The sequence below is a fragment of the Ambystoma mexicanum genome, chromosome 8 (assembly GCF_040938575.1).
Source record: "Ambystoma mexicanum isolate Mex_15411 chromosome 8, UKY_AmexF1_1, whole genome shotgun sequence".
Classification (NCBI taxonomy): Eukaryota; Metazoa; Chordata; class Amphibia; order Caudata; family Ambystomatidae; genus Ambystoma; species Ambystoma mexicanum.
Genome location: NC_090929.1, coordinates 1172036850 through 1172054985, shown reverse-complemented (window position 1 = coordinate 1172054985; position 18136 = coordinate 1172036850).

Below are 18136 nucleotides of genomic sequence, written 5' to 3'. Positions count from 1 at the left end.
CTGATGTTTCAATGCACAATGATGCTGTACTTCTCCCCGATAAAGGGAGCCATGTTTACAAGGCCTCACTTTTAAAGTTTCATGCTAAACACGTATAGAACATATGTGTGCTCTTGCTGGTCCCTGCTTACTAACATAACAGCAACTGTAATGTTGTCTGCCATCATTGCATCAACTGAAGTAACTTGTAAAGTCCTAAAACAGTCTGCTTGATTTAAACATTTTCTAGCAGCCTTTAACAGTGGGAATCCATTATTCAAATTATATATAACTATGTATCCCCAATGCCTGGTAATGCTACATTTTTTTCAAAGTTTAAATATAAAAATGTATCAACATTTTTATAATGGTGAATGAAGAGGTAATGTTATGAACGCCAACACCCATTTTATAACTTTTTTTATTATCAACTGGCTCCATGTGACTCCTGCAACTGTTAGACGATGTGTGTATTATTGTCTCGGTGGTGAGGCACCTTTATCCTCTGCTGTGAAGACCTGACACATTCTCAGAGGATCAGGACAGGTAGGGCAGACACTGCTGCTTCAAAGTGAGAACTGCAATACCAATGGGGACCTTTCCTCAGGGGTATCATTGCATTAGTCTTTTTGATCTTAGTCATAGAGGGAGGGGAAAAATGTAGTATAGCTTAGGACAGGATCGGAGCTCAGTAGAGGGGTCCTGACATCTTGATCATGCCTAGGCCACACTTCATGTGAAACTTGATCGCTTCATGTAGAGAATGCACAGAGCAAGCTGACATCAGAAGGCAACACCCTTGTTACAGTAGCAAAGCGTGGGCCCTTGCAGAAGGCTTGGAACTGACTGATTTGCTTTTACTATATATGTGGGTGAATCCCCCCTACCCCTCATAATGAAATCATCTTTGGACTCATCTTGATGAAACATCCTGAAGAATTCTCTATGAAGAAGATTTCACTGAACACTTCTTGGAATAAAGTATGCCCACATTCCCCAGCCACGAAGATCAGGATCTGCAAGGAGAGTGCAGACCTGCCACTAACACCACAGAGACATTTGAAGAATGATGCTGCTTGGAAAGCATGCGTGCTTCTGCAACACTGGTACCTACAACTCTGTCTGATAAAGGGACTCATTACACGGTAGGCGGTAACCATGGCGCTAATAGCGCCATGGTTGCAGCTAGTATTTTACCGTGTCCGCCTTGGTGGATGGCGGAATTTCCACCCTACTCCAAGGTGAGCGGGGGCGGTAATTCCCCATTCACCAAGGCTCTTCCCCATTCCCATTTTTGCCCCCATAGGGCATAATGGGAATGGGGAAGGTGCTAATTACAGTACCGCAAATTGCGGTACCGTAATTAGCTCCGAGGTCCCTTTTCGGCACCCTACTTGGTAAAACCAGCCGTTAAAGTCAGGTCCCGCAAAGGGAACTCGTAGTAAGGCGGTAGGGGTTTACCGGTACCGGTGCCCTTACCGGTACCGGTAAACCCCTACCGCCTACCGTGTAATGAGGCCCAAAATGTTAAAACTGCAAGTGCCCCTGTCTGCCTTCCAGGCTGTAATACAGTTGTTGTTCCTTCAAGAACATTCAAGCTGTTACAAGGACCCACAGGAGCTGTTTTTGACACTCTACATTTTACACATATAAAAATTCAAACAAGTTCAAGCTAGTCCAAATATTACATCCTCTGAATGTTTTCCCAGCTTCTTTGGGCTGTGAGCGGCTGCTGTGGGTGAATTGCATTGCATCATTGGGTACAGTCAAGCCAGCATGCCACTGAGGTTGAGTCACTGAGTTCAGGCATTGAGAGCCGTCATGCCATTTAACAGCAAGGATTTGCACAGCACCACTTTTCCCAAGCTTCTTTGAGCCTTGAGCTCTTACCGCTTGTTGAATTGCACCATGTTTGCTAATCCTATTGCACCAGCTCGACCATCTCGACTCTGACTCGACCCATTAGAAGGAGTCCAGAAGGCTGACTCCACACTTTTGAGCCTCTGAAAGAAGATTACAAGTATACAACAGTGGTGCTCATCCCCTGTGTTTTTCTGTGGGTCCTAGTGACATTTAAACCACACTTAAAAAGCATGTCCTTTGATTTGAACTTGCTACAAAGACGGGTTGTTTATACGGGTGTGTCACTAGTGTTCTGAATAGTCTGTTTGCCCTTTAAGTATAATTACATTTGTATTTTTATAGAAACTTAGTACCCGGCGAGAGTCAAGCAGAATGCAACACGCATTCTGATTGGCTCTCGCCGGGTCCTTACCCGGCCGAGAATCTTTCGACTCTCGGCCGGGACTCCAGCTGCCTTGTCCTCAGTGGGGGGGCGTGGCAGCCCCTCAGCCAATGAGGAGGCTCGAAGCGGGGCCATCCCCGCTCCAAGCCTCCCCACGGCTGAGGAGCTGCCTCAGCCCCCAGCTGGGGACTCGGGTAAGCTTTTTTACATTTTTTTCCCTTCCCTCCCTCCTCCCTACCCCACCCCACTTACCTTCTTGCTCCTGCGTCCCTGGTGGGGGCCGCTGGCACCCTCCAGTAGTGTGGAGATTCTGCGCCTCCACACAGCTAGAGGCTTCCATCGTCCCCTGGCAGGGACAAAGGTACTTTTTTCTATTTTTCTTCCCCCTTCCCCCTTCCCACCCTCTCAACCCCACTTACCTTCTGCTTCTTTTTTTTCGGGAGCGGACGCGCTGGGCCCAGCACGTCCGCTCCCGAAGGCCGCCATGGAAAGAGAAAACGGACTCCCGTTTTCCCTTTCCCGGCGGCCATTTTCTTGGCCGTTTTTTTTTCTGTCCCGAAACGCTGCAGCTTTTCGGGACAGAAAAAAATGCTTTTAGTGCCCCGGTCATGCATATAATGCGGGCAGGGGTACTAAAAGCAATATGACCCTCGCGGCGGGGGCATTACCGACTCAGGTAATGCCCCGGGGCCTTCGTTAATGCCCCCGCCGCTCGGGTCATATTGCTTAATTATATTTCACACTTCTTTCATTTTGGTACCCACGCACACGTCTCATAGCTCTCTCTTGAAAGGTTTATACTGCCCTCGGACCATGCTTTGACACACCATTTTCGTCATCAGTAAAAACAAACATTTGTTTAACTGCATTGTTTTACTGAGAAAGAGTAGCTGGGGGTGTTGGACTTAGGTATGCAGAAAGGGGTGTAGGGTTTGTTGAAGTTAGGTGTGTGGGGTCTCCCCCCACATGTTACAAATAATAAAGTTTCAAAAAATGGTTGCTTTTACCCGCAATCAGAAAAATGTGTTGTTCTAACAAAGAACACTACAACCATAAAGAGGAAAATGGGGTGTACTTTCATATTTTGCCTGTTCCATCTTTGTCACTGAGACCACTGCTGGTTAAGTAGTATTATGGAGCTGATTAAAAGTTTAGAACTCCCTACTCATCATTTCATTGCTGCATAGCAGTAATCATTTTAGCATAAGTTGTAGCTTACAGTTGTTGTTGTTGATGCACTGTTATCAGTGGGCATGGTTGCTGGGGTGGCTAAATCACTGGCATTTCTATTTACTCAGTTCCTCGTTTTAGAGGTCAACATTTAAAATTTAAAATTAAGATACACATGGCCATGCTGTGAAGGACCGTTTCTATTTGGGACACAGTAACGTAGTCTGGTGACCTCTTCTTACAACAAGCTTACGACTTGGCCTTGCAACATTTACCACGACCATCGATGCTGTAGAGAAACATCCACACAGACAGGAATATCCAAAGCAGAATCCGGGCTTCATACTTAGAGGTATATGCCACCCTGGCAGCAAGACTCCAAGCTGAAAGTTCTTTAGGTGGATAGAAACTGCAGGCTGAAAGATACTTGCTGAGGAAGCTTCTCCTTTAATAATTCACCCACCCATAGAATGCAGCAACTTCTTACTGCTTGCACAGTTGGCAACATCAAGTACAATATTTGTCTAGCATATCAGTGACACATGTTTATGCAATAACTGCATTTAATGACAATGTGCAATTGTTCCCTTTCACATCGATTCGTCTTTGATTGATAACTTCATGTTTTCTTGTAAAGCTAAAATGTCATCCTTTTTTTCAGGCGAGCAAAACAATTAAATATTTGAAAACAAATGTTTACGTGTATTGTGACTATTTCAGCAATATGCATGAATACATTACATACTGCAGCTGGAAGATTATTGAACATTCAAATGATTAATAATAAGAAAATATTACATCATTTCAGGCATCTGAAGAGAATTAAAGACCAGTGGGTTGCATGTTGTTCTTTAGATGTCAATATGTTTAATTAAATGAGAACAAGAACTGCATAATTGTAAACTGAATCTTGTTCCACTGCTTTAAAGTATTAATTAAAAAAAACTCTGTGATGTATAGCTCTGCTTGTCTCCGTTTAATCACAGAGATAAGATCATTAGATAATTGTACTCTGATGAAATCCTAAGAAACAATTATTTATTGTGCTGCTTAAGCATTGGCTTCACTTGCGCAGTTTTCACAATTATAACTCAGCAACTATGTCAAGTACAGTGATGCTTAAAATTCCCTTGGTTGCCTTTTGAAACGGAGTTTAGGCTCTGAGTTGTAAGAAGGCCACATTTTAATACATCGCAAGACACACTGTCCAATCAACAACATGCAATTGATATTAGATTTGGACTATTTAACTTAGATTATTATGGTAATCATGACAAGTTAATTAAGGAAGGTTTCCTTTTAAAAAAATATATATTTAAAAAAACAATTCTAAGCTTAGAATACATAGAGGTGCTATATTAAAGTGTTAATGGTGTACATTTGAGTATTTAGATTGCAAACTGTATGTTTTACTTTGTTTTGTGAATATAAAGTGCATCACAGAGATGCGTTCATTGTGTTTTGTTTGGAGTAGATGAGGTTTTCATATGATCTGAAGGAACCTTTATTGATTCAGTGTCCTCTTCAGGGCAATTCTCGAAGTCAGGCTTTGTATAAAGGTTTGCAAAGAAGCTCTGTGTATGTAGATAACTGCATTATTTTACATGATTTCTCGATTCGTAAGGAGCATTCATTGTAACAAATGTACATTATGTACATTATGTAGATGTGTTAAGTGCATGATGCACACCATGTGAGAATATTTCTGTTTGTATATTGAGATTGAGAAGTATTTTATGAAACCTTAGCTGCAAATAATGTGCTTCACTGAAATGTGTGAATGGGGGAGCCGTGGTTACATTGTGGTTTGTTTTGATCTGATGAGGTTTTAACGTTATGCGAATGGACGCTTCTCGTTTCATTGCTCTCTTACACATGGTTCTCGAAGTTGGCATTTCTACAGATTTTGTAAAAGTTGATTTTGGGATTGTTTAATGTTTGTTTTGGTTGAAGGGAGGTGAGAGAGGTGTAAAGATTATAGATGAGTGGTGTTAGTTTTGGGAAAGGTGTAGTGTGTATATAGATAAAGTTGCACTAATTCACATTATTAATGTACTGGGTTGAGTACGAGGGAGAACGAGTAAGAGGAGAAATGGGTAAAACTTTTGATCCTCAATTCGTTCGAGACCTTTGTACGGTTCTCGAAGTACATTCATTTTTGCACCAAGCGATATCAAGAACTTATACAATACTGGGACCAGTAATAGGGAAATCGAGTAAAAGTGTTGATTCTTGAATCAATGCATACCTATGCGCGGTTCTCGAAATCGGTCTTTGTAAAGAGTTTGTAAAAGTTGATTTTAGACTTGTTTAATGTTTGATTTGGCAGAATGGAGGATTTAAGGAGTATATAGGAGATGTGTGAGTGGTGTTACATTTGGGAGATGTGCATTGTGCACAGAGACAAATGCGTACTATTTCACATGTCTCAATTCGTAAAGTATTGGGACAAGAAAGAAAGAAAACGAGTAAGAGGGATGTATGGATATTAGTTCAAGACTTGTGAGCAGTAAAGATGAGAAAATGGAAAGGATACATTTTATATGTTGTGGGTAGTGTGCTTATTAGATAGGAATAATATTGTGTGATTGCAAAAGATTTTGATCCTTGATCCAGACTCTTGATTTCATGTGATAAGTTGATGGTGTTGTGTCAAATTGACTATGTTTACATGTCAGTATGTTGTTGTGTTATCTTTTAAAACCACCTTTGGTTTTTCAGTGTGTCCATACATGCTACTCTGAGAAACAATCACCATTGTAGCCTTCGGATGCTAATTTGTTGTGCCATCTATGGGTAATCTAATTAACTCACAATGTCCTTATTTCATATGAGAGATCCGTTTTTGTATCTTCTTTCCAAAGGAATAGAAACATTTGGAACCAGTGATGAAAAGCTGACCACATCTTGAGCATGTGGCAATTTTGCGAGTAAAGAAAAAAAAGTAACCATACACCCTGTGATGGTTTTGTTCACCATTATGATCATCTACTGTGCCTCCTGCTCTACTGGTAGATTCATTGTAGGTTTCTTGTGAATAGAGGACTTTTGCCGAAATGATGCTCTCTTTACGATCATCAGCCATCTTGTACAAGTGTATTATGACAGGCAAAGAAGGCAGTTAAGGTGATGAAATTGGAGTGTCTGAGTTTTAATTGGTCAATAGCGTCATCAGTCATTAAATGACATTCTGTAATTGGTTCAATAGCTTAAGAACTTGTGAGGTACTAAACTTTCTATTGGCTGTGTCTCACTTTCTATGAGAAATGCTAATGTGTTTTAGTTTTTCAATCTATGAAGAGAGGAGAAAGAGAGGATGTTCTGTGTTTTGTGGAGAGTGCAGTTTTTGGATTGGTTGAGAATGGATAGCTACTTGGAGTGGTTGGAGAATAATTTCCCCTCAGAGGAGAAAATGCAGGAGAATGACGCTGAGGTGCTGCTTCCTGGAGGAATTTTGAGTTCTAGATTATGCGAGTTTATTTTTTATGTTCCTTTAAAATGTAATAAAGACTATTAATACCCAGCGAGGGGCAACCAGTATACAACAAGCATACGCTGCTGAGTCCCTTGATGTTTCCTGCCACTATGGAAAGGGAGAAGAGACTATGTGTAGTCCCTTCTCCTTTTCCATGTCAGCCATCTTGTTTGTTTACTCTTTAGATGGCCACCATGAAAGGGAGAAAAGACTATGTGTCCCGTTCAATGGTGGCCATCTTTTTTCTTTTTTCAGTTGTGAAACACTGTAGCATTTCACAACTGAGAAAATACACCATTAGTACCCCAGTATAATGGACCAGGGTACTCATGCCAATAATCCCTTGGCTGGGAGGGGGGGCATTACTGCTTTAGTTAATCCCCAAGGGCCTTTGTTAAGGCCCTCACTTCACTCAGGCCTGTAACTATGGCACCTGGGGCATTGCCTGAAGCAGTAATGACCCCCCAGCTCGGGGCCTATTGCTTAAATAAATGTCAATAAATGTCAATTATAGAGATCATTGTGATTTTAGGTATGGGTTATGGTGGTACAATAGATAGTTATGAAATTTAATCATTGTATTGAAGTATTTACATATAATTATGTTTTTCATTGTAGGTTAGGTTCAGGTCATAGGTGAGTGTTAGCATGAGTGCCATAGAAGGGGGAAAAATAGACCACCATGATAACAGTAGAGAATCCCTTTGGGTGGGGCCGATTATTGGTTGTGGTAATGACAAGGTGCAATGGTAAGCTATTTGCTTCATTTGCATCTGGTTTAAGCCATATGTATGTGTTAGCATGAGCTGCATGGAGAGGGAGCAACAGGCTACCATGATAATAGGTGTGAATACTTCAGGCCTGGTGAGTAATAGAGATGATTGTGTTTTTAGGCATACCTTACTCTGATAAAGAAGATTGTATTGAACGTGAAATATGTGAGTGATGTTTTATAGTTACTTGTTTATATTTTATGTGCTAATAGTAAAAGTACTTTGTAGTTGATAATGTGTTTAAATGTGTTATAATATTTAAACATTATTTATTTTTTTACTAGAGGAAGACGTCATTCAACTGAGGAGAAGGATTCCTTGGCATCCAACTGAGGACTTGCAAAGGGATGACATTAAAGAATCTTTGAATCAAATTAAGTGTATTTTACACAATAATCAGCTGGAATTGAGGACTGTAAAACAGGAAATCATCGACCATATGTAAAGAGAATAGCAACCCAAAACCTATATGGTTAAAATAAGCCAAGAGACCATATTATCACTGCACTATTTTGCAAAGGAAAACAAGTTTTATTACATTTAGAAAAGGTCACAGATGGTACTGTAGAACCAATCTGACACAGACCGCATCATGCCCCAAGAAGCTAAAGGTTATATGGCAGAAAAATGCAAATCAGCATACATAGGTTACAACGTTATCCCACCACTCTCATTGGCTACGACCAATAGAACATGCTAATCCCCCCTATATTTCCTGGACCGATTGCCACACCTTATCTAAACCCAAAAAATCCCCAAGTCCTTTGCACCCAACCAGATGGTAATTTTGGCTTGTTCTTCTTCTTGTTGTTCTAGATTATGAAGTATACAAGATATGTAATGCATTGCTTGTAATAGTTTATAAATAAATGACATCATTGTATTATTTTGTGTAAAATATAAAATAATGTACCATTAGTATGGTCTTCTTCTTCAGTTGTATCTTCTTTGGGAAAGCATAATTCTAGCCATTCCAGAGTGCTTGCCATTTCTATTACAATATACAATGTTTATATTTAGTCACATGTCATTTTCACAGCGTATTCCAATTACAAAATGCATGTTTATGAATGCAATGAAAGATAATGTTTACTGACTGAAGTTTTGAAATAGGTTTTGTCACTACAAGAAGATGTTGTGCTTCAGTGCCTGTTAGGTGTTGAAGTTAATTGTTAATACAGGATGTGCAGTATTCTTCAATATATAGTACAATCCATCATATGGCATTACAATTTCAAAAGCAGTACTTCAACTTCCAAAGTTGTAAAGGATGTAAAGCATGTTGTGTTCAAGAATTTGTATACTGCTTTCAGTGTGATTTTTTTAAATATTACATTATGTAAAGCACATAAAGAATATTGCATCCACCTGTGACTTTTTGTAGTGTTAATGTCACCTGTCCCAATGTACGTCCGCAGACTTACAATACTGCCCGCGGACATATCAACTAATGCCTGCGGGAGAGAACTATTTTTAAGTGTATTGTTTGTGAAGAGAACTTAAGTTGCCGGTAAATAAGGTTGCACTAGTAAAAACCGATAAAATTCAGTGAAACAACTGTGTTAAAGGGACGTTATGGTTAAGTTGCACAAATTAAAACCTATGAAATTCAGAGAAAAAACTTTGTTAAAGGGACATTATGTTTGCAGGGCAAAATAGAAAAACAGAAGACATGTGCCAGTTATGGTAAGCTGCACAAACATAATTTGCGCTACTGCCATAAACTGCTCACACTAACACCAAGGTCATCAAAGATGACATCACACATGGCATCATCGATGATATCACAGATGACATCACATATCTTGGGAAGTTGTTTTTGTACAGCGACAGTAAGAATTTTAAGCAGAGGGCTTTACCTGGTCATGCTATATTGAAAATATGATACACATACTCTAAAGGTGATGTACTTGTATACCTTAACCTTGTGCTATTTACTTAAGTTGATTTTCTTAGTGTTTGGCCTGAGCTCATGGTGCACAAACATGGAACAATAAGTAGGCCCAAGTCAGATAATACAATTTATATACATGATGATGGAATCCAATTCTAGTTTCATTTTCCGGTCATAGTATTTGTTTGCTCCCATCTAGATTTTCTTTTTATGTGCCTCAGATTTGCATTCATGATGCTCTGCATATACTCTGTATATGAAAACGTGTGTAGTAATTATTGTATTGTTAGTTTCTTCATATCAAGTTTAACATTAGTCAAGATTCTGATAGGCTTGCACTTATGATTGTACTCGCTAAACATAATAGATTGAGAATACTCTACTTCTATGGTTTATGCTGTAACCATTGCCAAGGTTTATGTATGATTAATTGCTGTATCAGCACCAAAACGTCAGTAAAGTGTTTCTGTTTGAAATACATGGAGTAGTTCAGGAGAAGCATACCAATCACAAAATCCAATGTGCGTCACAATGTCCAATTACTGCTCACAGGCCAAACTGTTGGATGGATTTGTGCAAATAAGAAACAAGTCGGGCACAAAGAGCTCAAAGGAAATCCTTTCCTTCTTGTTGTGCAAATCCGTCCAGTATTTTTTCTTTCATTTTGTTCAGAATGGGGTGCGCATAGAGCCAAAAAATTTAGTCATATCTCCCATGTTGCATTGGTGTTGCAAAGGTTTTTCAGTTCTGAATGTCTGCCACTATGCAATTTGATAATTAAGTTACAAATCGCCTTTGGAAAGTGATCTAAAATGATATTGATGGTGTTAATTATGGATTTATTAAGGGCAGCAAACATGTGGGCGGGGTGAGGAAAGATGATTGGTGAAATTTTGGGGATTGGGGATAGCGTAATTTTTTTTTGGAGCATTTTGCCTGAATGGCAAAAAAAAGTTGAAACGCTTAAACACTACGATACATTGAGATTTGGTAATCTGTTTGGTTGCTAGTGAGGTGAAGAAGAATTCATTTAGAAATGTTTCCTTTTTGAAAAGAGTACATTAAAAAAATGCTTTCTAGACTTTTTTGATTGGATGAGGTTTTCACGTGATCTAAAGCAATGCTTAGTGATTCACTGTTCTCTTCGCGACGATTTTCTATGATCTTAATAATAAAAGTCAGTTTTAGACATGAATGCTGTTTTAGGTATGCCTTAAAGTGGTAAAAATGATTGTTTTGAATGCGAAATATTTGAGTTATATTTACTGGTTTGTAGTTAATGTGACACTAGTAAAAGTACTTTGTAGTCGATAATTTAAGTGTTTTATATTATTTTAGATTTTCTTTTTTACTAGTTGAAGAAGTCATTGAAGTGAGGAGGAGGATTCATTGGCAGCCAACTCAGGACTTCAAAGGGATGAAATTAAAGAATATTTGAATCAAATTAAGGCAATTTTACTCAATATTCAGCTGGAAATAGCGACTGTAAAAAAGGAAATCATGGCCTTTTGTAAAGAGAAAAGCAACCTAAAACCCATACAGTAAAATCCAAGAAACCAAATGATCACTGCAATGTTTTGCAAAGAAAAATAAGGTTTATTGCATGCAAAAAGGTCTCAGATGGTCCGGTAACCAAATGATCACTGCAATGTTTTCCAAAGAAAAATAAGGTTTATTGCATGCAAAAAGGTCTCCGATGGTCCGGTAGAACCAAACTAACATGGAACTCATCACGTCCCAAGAAGTTACAGGTTATTTAGTAGAAATCACAAATCAGCATAGATAGGTTACAATGTTATCCCACCAACCCTCATTGGTTACCACCTATAGAACATGCCAATCCTCCTTATATTCCCTGGACTGATTGGACACAATTTATCTAAACCCATTGCCATTTTCACGTGGCCCACTATGTTGTCACCATTGAATCTATGTACAGGATTGGCTAATAAGTAAATTGACACAATAAATTGTGACCGTCAGGTGATATGCGACCCTCCAATCAAGACACGTTATTCCTTGCTGCGTTTTATTTTTGCAAACTGAGCACCAAAGTGAAAGCAGAAAAGTTCAAGATGGCAATGCCAAGTAGTGGCAATTAATTTTTCAAGGAAAGATGTTTTCGTGGTAGCACAGTTCAGACGATAACTAGAAGGCTAAGGTTCCATGTGCAGACAGGCGCAGGCAAACTTTCCATGATAGAATGAATAAAATAAATGAAATTCTTGTTCCAAAACAGTGCATTCATGGTGCCCAATAGGTTTTTCAGAGCAAAGTTGGCAGCGTGTTGTGGGAGAGAAGCAGGGGAGTTAGTGTCCAGGGGTTGCAACAATGTTCATGGCCTTTCTGATGTCTGCATTGCAGGTGATTTGTTGGGCTTGCTAGAATGTTCACGTCACTCATTACCTCCATTCACAAGGGTGCAATAAGCTTTCAGCCAGTTATCCAGTGGTATTAGGAGCTGTGCCAGCAAATTCAAATTGAGAGCTTTTCTTCTGGTCAGCACATGGCAATGTAATTGAGGTGTGGTGTGTGAAGGGTCATGACCTCATGAAGGGGTGTTGTGTTTTGTGTTCTACGGAATGTGTTTACCCAATCAAAATAACTAAATAATGACGCTCGCCCAATCATTTGATTCAAACTGCCCAAAACTGTAACTAATATACTGTATGCTAATTTGTGATTTTGTTGTATAAATATTGTAGCCCTTGATGGGCAGAGTTGAGAATGCTTCACCCAGTTCAGTTCTACTAGACTGTCTGAACTTTTTCTCTCGACTTTTTTTGGCCCAACAAGGCTGTGTTATTTATTGTACGTTGTGTACTCTTCTTTGGATTACATTTGTATTTTTGGGATCACCTATCTAAAGACGACCTGATCTACAAGACAAGAACATTCTCATGAACCCAGATGCTTCAGCGCACAAAAGCTGCACCCTGTCCTTCTACTGAATGTATTGGCATCACCTCTGTTCCTCTTATCCCAAATCAAGGAACATTCCACATACCCCCTTTATCTATTTCAAACCCCAGCTGCCCAGACATGACCAGGGCACCACTCTTGAGTCTGAATTTCAGGGATTTATTTGCTTTTGTTTATGTGTCAACTTGTAATTCAAATGGGATGACTGCTCCTTGTGTGGGGACAGTAGTGCTCCAAATCTTCACCTGGCCTGTTTGCATTACAAAACCTTGTGCCCTATCTCATAAATGTGTCCTTCAAAAGGAGCATCCCTACCTGCCTTCCCTTCAACTAACATTCTATTCCCACGAGGTTCAGATCCTGTGGTTGGATACAATTAGCGTTAATCTGTGCCTCTGACCTGAGATTCTCTCTTGGGGGATGGGAAAGGGATTTTAATGGAAGAGGCCAAAACATCACTGCACATCTTTGCAAGGGAAAACAAGGTTTATTACATGCAAAAAGGTCTCAGACGGGCCCTTACAATGGAACTGACACCAAGCGTATTACTTCCCATAAAGTTACAGGTTATATAACAGCAAACCACAAGATCTGAATACCTAGGTTACACCTATAGAACCTGATAATTCCCCTCTATAGTCCCCGGACCAATTGGCCACACCTTATCTAAACCCATTACTCTAGACACATGGCCAACTACATCATCACTATTGAATCCAGGTACAGGATTAGTTGTTTGAACCTATTGGCTCATTAATAAATCATGACATCACGTAATGTGCACCCCTCTGATTCAGACACAACCAAAGTAAACTGGTGAGGCCAACTCTGCTTTAATACGACAATAAGCTTTCTCGTTATTGCACCCCACCTCTACTCCTCCTATCCCAAATCACAGAATGCTCAAGACACGGCTCCTACTTATCGCCTTCAAACCCAGGTACCCAGTTATGATGTGACCAGGGCACTGTTCTTGTGTGAGAATTTTAGGAATTTATTTGCTTTAGTTGTGTTTCTACCTGTAATTCAAATGGGCTGACTGCACATTGGGTGGGGGCAGTAGCGCACTAAAGTGTCTCCTTGCACATTTGCATCATAAAACCTTATGCCCCATTCTCATAAATGTGTCCTTTAAAGGGCACATCCCTTCCTGTTAGCCCACAGTAAACTTTCCATTCCCACCATGTCCAGGCCCTGAAGCTGGATCCAATTAGCGTTTATCTGTGCACCACAGCTGCGTCTGAGCTTGGCTTCTGTCTTGGGGAATGGGAAAAGGGATTTGTTTTCGGAACTGAGCTAAACGGAGCCGCTGCTCCACATCAGGGCCTGTGATCTATTCTGTTCATTGTGTACTAGGCCTCAACATCTAATATGATGACACTTCTGGCATGTTAACATGTTGACCTTACTTCTATCACAGAACCTTTCTGACTCCATCTTCCACTTATTTCAACTCTTTCCACACAGCTCACTACAAAATATAACTTTGAATACAACTAAACAAAGGGCCTATTATACTGCCCTATCTAAAACGTCAGCTGCCGCAACATGAATGTGTGCGCCTCTTTCTGTTTTGCTATATGTGAATATCTAATATGTGTCGAACCTCACTAAAACAATACAAGCGCCTTCTGCCATGCAAAACTCGAATCCCAGTGATTTGACCGAAGGGGAAATTATCGAGGCTGAAATATCTGAAAACTAAATGTTTGAATTACGGCGCACTTGACATTGGTTGCAGTGTGGATACCTGGCACCAGGAGGGAGGTGAAAAAAGTCTCTGTTTTAGTAAATATGTTATGTTGCTCTGGGATCGCCTTTAATTTATTGCAGGAGTCTTTAGAGAGATAACTTGATCTTTTCTGATGATGAAGCCTTAGTGAGCGACTAGCACGCTGTCAGAAGGGGGATCTGTTGGTTCTGTGGGTGGCACATCTATAAGAGTCAAATGGGCATTGGGAACTACCAGAACTGTTGAGTGCAAGGTGGTCAGTGAACGTACGCCCCTCCATGATGTCGGGAGGTATAGATATGTGTATTGGCCACACACCCATTAGACATCCATTGTTACTACTCAGCCATTAGTCAGGCCAGGCATGAAAACCATTTTATTACAATGAATGTTTGTTCCTACAGGTATAGCGCCATTTCCTTGGAATCAAAAGGAATACTCTGCTGGCTCTTTACTTTTGCTTTTGCTTCACTTAACTCAGTCCATTTCAATTTTGGCATGTACTATCCCCATGTCTGGCAACAGTTCTTATTACAGAGTGCCACTACATCTAACAAAACCCCCCAGTAAGCCCCCAGTTGCACAGCACACTACTCCTGCCACCCATCTATTGCTGGGAAAACAATGCTTCCTCCAGCTTCAGCAATGGTCTTATTTTACAAGTGTATTGTTCTTTCTTCATGGCACCTTCTTCATCATCTCTCTCCATTATTGCTGCTTGGAATGTGTGTCCTTGGAACAAACGTTGTACTCTGCACAGGGCAAGGTGTAGGAGACATTGGGCTATGAGAGGCGTCATATCTTGAGGTATAACCAACTCGGGTGCACTTGTCACATGAGGTTTCAAACAGCATTCATAGCAGCTCTCGTATGATATCTCCCTCCCCACTTCGTAAATGTATTTATACCACATGTTATCCAATTCGGGATGGTTCACAATAGCCAGGGTATCCAGTATTACCCCTTGTGAGGGGTCAGAAATGCTAGACAGACACAAAGCTATAGGTTTGCCATTTATTAAATGAAAAGCTATGAGATAACTGCCTATTTTTCTCTTTCCTAACAATGATGTCCCTATCTAGCAAACTAAAACTAAAGAAAGATAGCCTAGTGTCTAAAAAGTATCTGACCCTCACACTAATACAACAAATTATACAAGGAATGTTTGTTGTCCACAGTTCAATACAGTGTAACAGTTCAAACAAATACAATTTTAAAAAGTACTCCTTGTGAGCACGGTTGGACTCCCTTCACCTGAATCAATGCAAAAATACCTTTAGAAAAGTTCTGATTCAATGAAGGACTGTTCAGTTTAATATAGCATATCTGTTCCTGCCACTGCTTCCTTCCACTTGAAAAGTAAATGTCTCTTTCACAAACACAAAGCAATGGTTATTTTCCACAATATCCTTCTTGGTAAGGCAAATGTCTCTTCAAAAATAAAAACACAAGATCATAAACCAACGCAATTATTCTCCTCTGTATCTAAAGCAATTATTAGTATAGCTCACTTATTCTTCCAATTAAGTGCTTTTGTCAGGATAGCACCATAACTACCTTTGGTGATGCAACAATTTGTCAGTGATAATAGAGTTAAAAACTCATACTACTACAATTGGTCTTAGTGGCAATATTTCTTCCATGATTCTCAACACCAGTATGCCAGGTGAGAAGGGCTGAACAATGGCTGCCTCTCTTTATAATCTCTTGACTCTTGGCAATGTGGGTTACACGTTTCCCCCATTTGGTATCCCATAAAAGGGGAATGTCACTCTTTTTGCCTGTGTGCTGCTTCACTACTGCCTCTTCACTGTTGGCAAAGCTGGTTAACAGTTTCCCCCCAGTTGCTGTCACATAGAAGGGGATTTGCACGCTTCTTGCCATTTTATTTAATTTATTTGTCATTCAAAATTATTAGTTACTGCCAAGTGTCCTGGAGTGCCCCACGGTCACCTTTAACTTCAGGCCAACTCCCCGGTCTTTGGCATCTCTGCTTCATTTTCTGTTGCTGCAGTGGACATTCTGTGTTCTGCTTTCTCCAATGCCAGCTCCTGTGTAACTTCAGCTGTCTGCACATCTCTTTCCGCGGAGTTCTGCCAGTTCTGTTGGACCTCTGCATCTTCTCGCACACTGAGTCACCACACGTCAGGCTGTGAGCACATCTCCCCTATGGCTCGTTCCTTCTCTCGCTGCCGATCACGATGCTGCTTTCTGCTGCGCACACTTTGCAATTTCAAATGCATTCTCTTCCCCCCGTCATTGTCAGCTGGCGCTCTTCCTTCTGTGGCAGTGCCAGAAGTCTGTACTGCTTCTGCCTCTACTACTCATTCTGCATTTCTCTCCAGCTGTAGCTCAGTCTGTAGCACATTTGATGCTTACTAACTCTGAGTCCCTCTTCCTCGTCCCACTAACACAGGCATTGTGAACCCTGAAGTCCATAGTGGTTTTGATCCTTTGGCATTTACCTAGTTTTGATTTTTTGGTGAACTGAGAGTTGTCAGACTTAGGGGATATTATGTAAAAGGTTTCTGCTTTAACATTGAGTTCCAGACCTCTATCCAATACAGGATCATGACAATTAGAGGATGACATTTTTAATTCTGAAGCTCCCAAGTTAAAGCCCTGTTAGGATTGCTAGGCTTTGGAGGAAGGGAGGTGTTAAGGGTGACACTCTGTCCTCCCTGTCCTCTTGGAGTATGTTTGATGAGTGATTGAGTGGTGATGTCATGAATGGAGTGTTTGGGTATGATTGCGTAGAATGCTGTTTGGTGAGTGTTCCACCCAGGGACAGTTGATATTATGTAGCCTGGGTGGTGGGGGCCAGTGGGCTCAGCTCTGATCCTGATCCTGTAACTATCTAAAGTAATCTCCTTTTATGTGAACTGATTAAAGCAACATATGAAGATCGCTGGCCTCCAGTGTATCATTTTACTCTGCTGACCCGGCCTAGGGTCATAACATACACTTATTTTGTTTAGGTAATTTCCCACAGAAGGTTATTTAGGTTTCCATATGGTAGTGACTTGTGCAATAACAGCATGACATCAGATATTTGAGATTTACAGGACTCTCATTCTCACAAGAAGATGAATACTGAGTCTCTCTTATAGGAGTCACTGCTTCTCCATGAAAGCCATCTCCTCCCATGTGATCCTCCCTCATGTTAGCACCCCAGGATTAGGATCAGGTAGCGGCTGCTTTCCCCTGACCACATGGGAGGAGACATTTGGCTGGGGTTCAGGGGTTCAGTGATGACTCTGCAGGATTCATCACACCATTTATTTTGGTTATGTTCTATCTCTACCTCAGTTTCCCCCCTGATTTGTGTCCCCAATCCCGCTTTATTTGCCCCAACAATATAACAGAACTACACAAAACACTATACCTACTTATATATATATTACACAATGCTTGTAATGCTGAACCTGCATAGGGGTAGAAAAAACAGGAAAGCATGCATACAAATGCATACTTTTCATCATATTATAAGGGTTCACCAACTGTAGTATCATAAAGAATGGTGCTGCAATGTATACTTTAATATTATTCATTCTGTTGAGAAGTTGGAGTGGTGCTGTGTGTTTTCCAAACATCAGATAAGTGGACCCAATACTGCAACTGCTTTACTTGACCTGCAAATGGGTTAGCAAAAAGAACAGCAAAGGGGCCCTGGAAATGCTGCTCATTTCAGTGCTGGACGAAATTCCTGATGAAGCCCCGGTCCCCAGGGTAGAGTTGAGGCACTGGTAAATTCAGTTCATCTGTCGGTGACGCTTCAGCTGTGTCGTCTCTTCTCGTAGCAATCTGTCAAGACAAAATCTTTGTACACTCTGTTAACTCCCTCATGTCGCCGAAAACACCTTCTGCCATATGAGTATCTGATGCTCTGCGTGTTGGAGTGAGAGGTGTACAATTTACTCGCCGTCACTATCTGGTGCGGTACAAG